The 8,458-nt window shown below is 42.3% G+C and overlaps 1 non-coding gene across 1 annotated transcript; it reads right to left on the reverse strand.

Annotated features, from left to right (window-relative positions):
• Positions 1-942: 942 nt before the first annotated feature.
• On the reverse strand, positions 943-1,015 carry TRNAT-CGU (transfer RNA threonine (anticodon CGU)). The gene has a single exon. It is a non-coding gene; the product is annotated as a tRNA-Thr (tRNA).
• Between the last annotated feature and the right edge of the window lie 7,443 nt (positions 1,016-8,458).

Consider the following 8,458-nt stretch of genomic DNA (forward strand, 5'->3'; position numbering starts at 1 on the left):
GCCGGGATTAGATCTTGTGACCTGTTGGTCAGCGGTCGAATACATTAGTCACTAGACTGCCGCTGTGGGGCAACCACCGTATTACTGTGAGAGCACTCGTTGTGAAGGGCGCCGGAAATATTGACTAATTGGGGTTCTTAAACGTGCATCTAAATACATGGGCCTCAAACATTTGCACGTCCATCGAAAATGCGGCCGCCGCGGCAGGGAATCGATCCCGCGACTTGCCGGTCAGCAGCCGAGTGCTTTAGCCACTATAAACCACTGTGGCACGTATAACGTCACTCATTGAATAGTGCTAAGTCATGAAAATTGTATAGGCTGTAAGTACACGTAACTACCACTAATATTATGAAGCAGGTAGGACTTTCCTTGTGTACACTTTTGTTTTAAAATCTTGGACCTGGTTATCGAGACCTTATCTCTCTCTCTGTCTCTCTCTCTCTCTCTCTATCTATATATATATATAAATAAATAAATAAAAATATATATATATATATATATATATATATATATATATATATATATATATATATATATATATATATATATATATATATATATATATATATATATATATATATAGAATGCGTTATTCGGAGGTCGCAGGTTTGGTTCGTGCCCATGGCAAGTTATCTTTTCATCCACATTTCTTTTTTTACAATTACCTTACCATTGGGTCTAATTACCTCCTTTATACTTTCCTCGGCATTATTGTCTGTTAGATTTCATTATTTAGTGTGAAAACACGAAAAAACGAGCCCTTAAGTATACACTTCTTTCCCCTATATATATATATATATATATATATATATATATATATATATATATATATATATATATGAGATATAACAGACAGTAATGCCAAGGATTGTACAGGGGAAGTTATTAAAACCAATGGAATGTAAATAAGAAGAAAGAAAAGTGGATGAAAAAATTACCAACTGTGAGCAGGAATCGAACCTACGACCTTCGAATTACGCGTTCGATGCTCTAACCACTGAGCTATCACAGCGGCCCTCCCTCCATCCACTTTTTTGGGTTTATCTGTGAATTTAGAAGTAGGAGTGACAGTCAGCGCCATCTATAAGCCAAACAACGAGTGTGAAAACACTCTTATGCGCATGTTTGGCGCCACGTAGCACGTGAACTTATTATGAGCGGGCAGCTGATTAATTGTCCCTCTTATACAACCTAAACACACCAAGTCTGCCAGTACGAGACCCTCGTTCAATGAAATAAGGGAAAGAAGTGTATACCTAAGGGCTCGTTTTTCCGTGTTTTAACACAATATTAATGAGATATAACAGACAGTAATGCCAAGGATTGTACAGGGGAAGTTATTAAAACCAATGGAATGTAAATAAGAAGAAAGAAAAGTGGATGAAAAGTGGAGGTCGTAGGTTCGATTCCTGCTCACAGTTGGTAATTTTTTCATCCACTTTTCTTTCTTCTTATTTACATTCCATTGGTTTTAATAACTTCCCCTGTACAATCCTTGGCATTACTGTCTGTTATATCTCATTAATATTGTGTTAAAACACGGAAAAACGAGCCCTTAGGTATACACTTCTTTCCCTTATATATATATATATATATATATATATATATATATATATATATATATATATATATATATATATATATATATATATATATAAGGAGGAGGGAGACCTGAATGAGGAGGGAAAAGGCGCTCCTCTATTCTGGAAGCGACGCGATAGCAAAGGTCGAATGTCTTATTTTATTTTCATTCTTTTTCCTTCCTATAAGCTTCTGCGTGGCGTGCTGGGCACGTTTGTGTCGGTTAAAAAAAGACGTAGTTGTGAGTGCACCGATTGGATGGCCACTATTTGCGGAGCCTAACCATAAGCCAGGATGCGGGAATGGTGAACAAAAAAAATTATTCCGAGATTTATAACATTATGAAATAATTGAGCCAAGGCGAGCATCTTGCAGGGCGTGGGGACTGCTTGGCGCCATATATGCATCATGCATTCGGTGCCTGCACATTTATCGACGTTCACCCGGGGAAATACTACACGAGATGAGCGGTTGGAGTGAAAACCAGTATGAGAAATGCCATTCGCACTGTCCCATATGTCCGAAATAAGCAGTTACTTCTTCACTACACTCTGCAATGAAGTTAGTGTGCAAGTTATTTATTTATTTATTTATTTATTTATTTATTTATTTATTCAAATGCGCATATTTTTATTGTGATTGCGCCAAAAGTGATGTTACAAACATGCTCGGACCAAGCCTCTTGCACAATATACCCATGCATAGCATCAAGATTGACATTAGTGAGGTACTTAATATACAAACGTAACACAGAGGAACCTATATATAAACAGTAGAAATGACATATACGCAGTAGTTGAATTACATAACACAAAAAGCTGTTATGCAATAACACAAAAGGCGTATTCTACTCATTTAATATAGGAACAATGATCAGTAGACAGGAGAATTCAATATTCACAGTGATGACCTTACCTCACACATATTACAATGATTTGAAATTGCTTTCTGAATATGCAATGAGGAATGGCAGTCACGTATAGAACTTTTAGTACGTCTGTAACGTGTTTTTTGTTTTTATATATACCGCGCTCATCACACGCTGCTTTCGAAATCTAGTATGTGTACGTTTATAGATGTATTTTAGGGTAGTCCATACCCTTCTGGCTTCAAATTTTCACGATGTTGAGTAATATTTGTGTTTTAATTTTTGTTTATATTAGTAGGTGACTTGTATGGGAAACACATATATTATTTCAAGATTTCTATTTCATAAGCATTGGATAGACGATTTTTATTTGTCTGCCAGTACATTTGTCTCTTTGTCCGCCCTTAAGGGTACTATAAACACCAAACGATATCCCAAATGGTGGACCCTTCTGCAGCACCCAATACTATTGCTCGGATATTCCATAGAAGGTTACGTACTCGTGCGATTGTCGATTGAAAAGCAATTATTGCGCATATTTGGGGCACCATAACAACACGTCAATATTCTGTTTGTGTATTTTACTAGAAAAGGCATACACGAGTAATTATACGGACCGTAGCGTTTATTACGTTGCACTAACCAGGCAACGCTTGCACGAAAAGTCAAGTGTTTCCAACGCTTTGCTAAGGAGACATAGTGGCGGCACCTTCCCGTCACCTCGCGTTCTACACCTTATTGCCTTCGAGACGGGCGTGCAAGCCGCGCGCTTCGTTTTTCAAGATAACTGCCAGATGACACTCATGTCGCACGCGTGACGTGACTCGATGCTCTCGTTCGGTTCCGCTGCACGCTAGAGCTTAACGCAGCGCCTCCAGAGTATCATTCACCAATGTTCTTGCGCAGAACATCAAATAAATGTTTTGTTCTCTCTCTCCAGACGCAACACTATCGTCTTTCGATGACATTTGCAGTGTAACATGCAGATACGGGGCCAATTTTTTTGTGAATGGTTTGTTCCATCTCTGCGTATGTTTTAAAGAAGTGCGTGTTCTCTAACCTGTTATCGCTGACCTCTCAAAACCCGCCGCGGTGATATTTATGGTGCTACAATATTGATCCGAAGGTCGCGGGAATAAAATCTCCAGCGGCTGCATTCTCAATAAAACCTAAAGTGTTTGAAGTACACGTATTTAAGTTTATGTGTATACAGGTTAAAGAATCCAAAGTTGTGGAAACTTCCGGAGCCCTACATTACGGCATCTCTCATAGTCATGTAGTGGTTTTTGGAACTCTAACATCCCAACAATCATTATTAAAAGCATAATACTGACGTATTTGAGTTACGAGAAAAGCACGATAATGTAATTCATATATCTTGGCTATCGAAATGCATCCTAAAAGAGAGAAACGCCATTTTCACCTTTTAGTAGCCTCTGTCAGCTTACAGCAGACGCTGCTCAATTTTATCAGTAATTAAGATTCTTGAAAATATGGCTATACTCGACAGTTTGAGGGTGGGAACCGGTGATTGGGGCGTCATATAATAGAGAAAATTGGCAGTTACGTAACAACGAATATTACTGTGCTGGGAACATATATATTTGAGGTGTCTAATCATAAATCAATCAAGGATTCACTTTAGAATGTAATGCAGGTAGAAACATTTATAACATTAGTGAATGTATTCCACTTTATTACTTCAGAAAATTGCACATTTGTGAGACTGGTTTGTACACGGTTAAGATCAAAGTTGTCTAAAGGCGCAAGCAGGATTCTGTCTGTGATTTAACGTGCCAAAACCATGATATGGCCATGAGGCGCACAATAATGAAGGCTCCGGAAATTTCTACAATCTAGTTTCTATAACATCACACAATACAAGGGCTCCTGACATTTCGGCTTCGCCTAAAAGTGACTGCTGTGGCAGGGATCGAACCCGCGACCTTCATGTTGGCAGCCGAGAACCGTAGCCGCTACGCCACCACCAGAGTCCATTACACTAACATAGTTCATACGATTAGAAGCCGTAAATTGTTAATGTTGCAGATTACACTAATGTTGGCTTTCAATATTGACAAACACCTGTTGCGAACTATGTGTTCGTTAAGTTAAGCAGCTGGCGTCTTAGAACGTACTGATTTAGTTAAACTTGATGAGAACAGTCAAGTTACGCGAAAGGGTTGTTTTGTTACGGGACAAACGAAAGCTTCGTTCGCAAAAGAAGCAATATGTGTTATATCGCAAGCACTTCAATTAGAATAAGCCCGTATTCGAAGAACGAAAGCTTGTCTTCAATCGTAAGGAACCCGGAAGCCAAAGAAAACAGAAGTGTCTAAAGAGGCCGAAGTTCCGATATGTCAGTCTAATTTGGCGAAATGTGTGCTATTGATGTTTTTGGAGTGCATTCCGGGTGCAAGATGCATTGAGCACGGCCGACATCAATAGCGCTTTCGACCCGCCGAAGCTGGTCGCCAAGCAACAAACCCGCGAGAGCTATCTTCCAAAGCTCGTCCATAGAAGGTTACGTTAGGGAAAGTTAGTGGGAATTGATCGCATCCGCCTGGTATGTTTCAGCGTCCCGGATTCCCCGAAACATTGACGAAGCAAAGAGAGCTGGTTAAGATAGAATTGGTGAAGCCGGATGCGATGAGGTATGAGGTGGATGGGGAGTGCACTGTCTTTCATAATTTGGGTGGGAAATTGTATCTGTGCTTGGAGGGGAGGCCATACTTACCACGATGACCTGTAGTTCTTCTATAATCAATGCAATGCGGTCGCATCTTGCCGTTAGCTCGTTATTAGGCTTACATTGAACTTCTTGAAAACATCAACAAGCACACAAAACATTTGTATGTTTGTTAGTCTAGCAAGTGTGCGTGTTTGTATGCGCGTTAACGTGCATGTTTGTGTTACTGTCTGTGCTTTGTTTTCGTGTGTCACACTCTCAATATTTGTTATTTTCCTAGGTGGTAGAGTGGCCGGCGCATAGAAGGGTCTTAACATATTTAACGAGACTATTAGTTCACAATAATGTGTATGTGGTGTTGCGTGACGGTTCCACACACACACACACACACACACACACACACACACACACACACACACACACACACACACACACACACACACACACACACACACACACACACACACACACACGCACACGCACGCACGCACACACACACACACACACACACACATACACACACACACAGAGAGAGAGAGAGAGAGAGAGAGAGAGAGAATCGTCGTTATCATCAGTGTCGAGAGGCTGTCGGCGCGAAAGGCCAGGGGTTTTTAGACCAGGTGCCTCAAACTAGCATCACTATCTAGCCGCAGTCACGAAATTTAGTCCCGCAAAGGGCGCCGACAGTCAAGAAGCTGAAAGAAGGAAGGTAGTGGTGGGGGGTTAGCATGGACGTTAATGGCATAGGGCGTCGGCTTCAGAGAAACATAACTACACCAAACTCCACAAGGACGATAATCTGGACGCCGATCCTGAAGTATGGACATTTTGTTCCGTGGTTGTTTCCCTCATTGAAAAAAAAAAACTAAGAGATAGTAACCCTAGCTTCTGTATCTTACCCTCTCCTACCCCTTAAAAACGAAAAGGCGCTCCCCATTCATTAATGTCGCAACATTTATGAAGCCTTCAAAAACAAAAGAAAAAATTATGAGACAAAGAGTACCATCAGCGAGTCGCATGTTTTGGAGCCCTGCTCTAGGCGCTGATAATAACGACGATTAAGTGTGACTGCTATAGCTAGAGGGCATACTTGTTGCCCTCGCTAATGGACACGGGCTGTTGCACACGGGGCATAATCGTCACTCCATGCAATATGTATGCCTCAGAACGCCGAAACATCAGCGTAAATGCAAACAGCAACATTACAGGATGCACTGCGAGGGAAGTCGACGCTGTGAAGTGTAAACAGATTTTGTTTTATTTATTTATGGATGCTGCGAATCCCAAGAAGAGACTGTAGCAGGAAGGGAATATAAATCTGCTGATCAGAGGTGTTCATTATGTATACATTATAACTCTTTGTTTCCTGTGCAATCGATTTTGAGGTTTAGCGAAAGATATGCATCTCCAATATTATCATCACGCATCGCGGAATTTCGCGGAGTGTTACCGAGTCAGGCGAACCATGCAGATTGAAGCGCACAGGACGCAGGGCACCGTGAATCGACTCGCAAACATAAAAAATAGACAACATAAAACCCACATATATTCTTCATGCGAAATTTATACTTGAGCTGTATTATTGCGACGGAAGAGATCACGGATGAATCAGTTCAATGGCATGTGACATGATTCTAATCCCTTCGCAGCCAGCATTCACACGGCCGGGGACAATTCACGCTAGAAGCCAGGACTTCAGCATTGCTTTCCGACGATCCCATGCAGATCCAAGTCGTGATTTGAGCCCTCGTCGGTTCTTCGCGACTGGCTTCGCGCGGACCGAAGCAGGGACGCGGGAACCGCTGACGTACGGTGATGTAGTACGCAATCCGCAAGTTCGAATCGCGAATTTGTCCGTCGTGTGAGTACTGTCGTGGACCGGGGTCTAATTGGTCTCTTGTGGTAGCGTGGCGCAACTTCGTATGCAGGAAACGAACGTGCAAGTTGCGAACACTAACAAAACAAACAGGTTTATAGCATAAATGACACTTATTCAAAGCATAGAGGGGTTAGGAGTTCCTCAAACCACGAGCGTGATGGTTGAACCATTAAAAAACATGGTTCCGAGCAACGTCCAGCACTTTCAAGCGTCGTTTGAAACCTTGTCGAGCTCATCCTCTTTGACTGAAGCACACACAACATATCGCTCTCCAGAGCACCAGTCAAGGCACACGCCAGTCGCAAAATAGGGATCGCATTTCCTGACGCAATGCTCTCCCGGTCTGAGTTTCACTGAGAAGAAGGGGAATGATTTCCTTTCCGGAACAAGGTGGCGGTTGGGTTAGTGCTGCTGTCTTTCGTTGGAAGGGCAGCCACGGTGTGGAGACTTTAATTGCTTAGACACTACGAGCTCAGTCGGGCTGCCTCGCCGTCTCCCCAAGCAAGCTAGCCTTTAGGAAATGCTTGTAGGGCTCACGGACCTTCTTCTAATCCTTTTTGTCGCTCCCTGCCGCTGGATGCTCGTTCCCAGAGAAAGGGGATTCTGGGTGTGAAAACGCTGCTCGGCTCTGCTCCTCATGGACAGCATGGCGCCTATGGACGAGGTTCACAACAGCTTCCCCCTCGTCAAATGAGTCACGGAGGGCAACGGTCACCACTGCTGCTCGAAGGGACGACAGAAGTGTCCGCAGTAGAATGTCAGGAACTCGCCTTCACTTGTTGCATTGTCTGGGTAATTGCCGAAAACTTCGACAGCGTCTCTGGAACTGGATCACATGCATAAGCAAGCACTCGGCCCCCTTCGAATCAACCAAGCTAAAGAGGGATTGTAAACCAATTTTCTTTTCTAGCTTTAAACAAAAATCTCACACTCAAAACTCTCAGGACTCAGTTGTGCTGGAAACCAGACGTGCTACCTTACACATTCACATAATACGTTGCAAGAAAAAAAAACTCAATTATCAATTTTCAAACATTCTTAAGAGCACCCCTGGATTGCTTAGAAAGAGCGGCTGAACGCGTCAGCGTTTCTATTCAATTTGTCCTTCTTGTACTTAGAGTCAAAGTGATATTACTGAAGAATCAAGTTCCACCTTAAGAGGTGGCCGTCATTAGATGTCGAGGTTTTCAGCCAGGTAAGGGGACAATAGTCTGTATCTACTGTAAATTTAGCACCTCCGAAATAACTCTGCAACTTAAGAATTGCCCACACAATGAAAGCGCACTCCATTTCTGAAGCGCAGTACGCCATCTCACGAGAGCTCAATTTCCGACTCAAATATTGCACGGAATGTTCTTTATATCATTGTTATCCTTCTGACATAGGGCGGCTCTTAGACCTTGATCGCTAGCATCACACTGAACCATGAATTCGCGGT

Source organism: Rhipicephalus microplus, unplaced genomic scaffold (assembly GCF_043290135.1).
Source record: "Rhipicephalus microplus isolate Deutch F79 unplaced genomic scaffold, USDA_Rmic scaffold_83, whole genome shotgun sequence".
Lineage (NCBI taxonomy): Eukaryota > Metazoa > Arthropoda > Arachnida > Ixodida > Ixodidae > Rhipicephalus > Rhipicephalus microplus.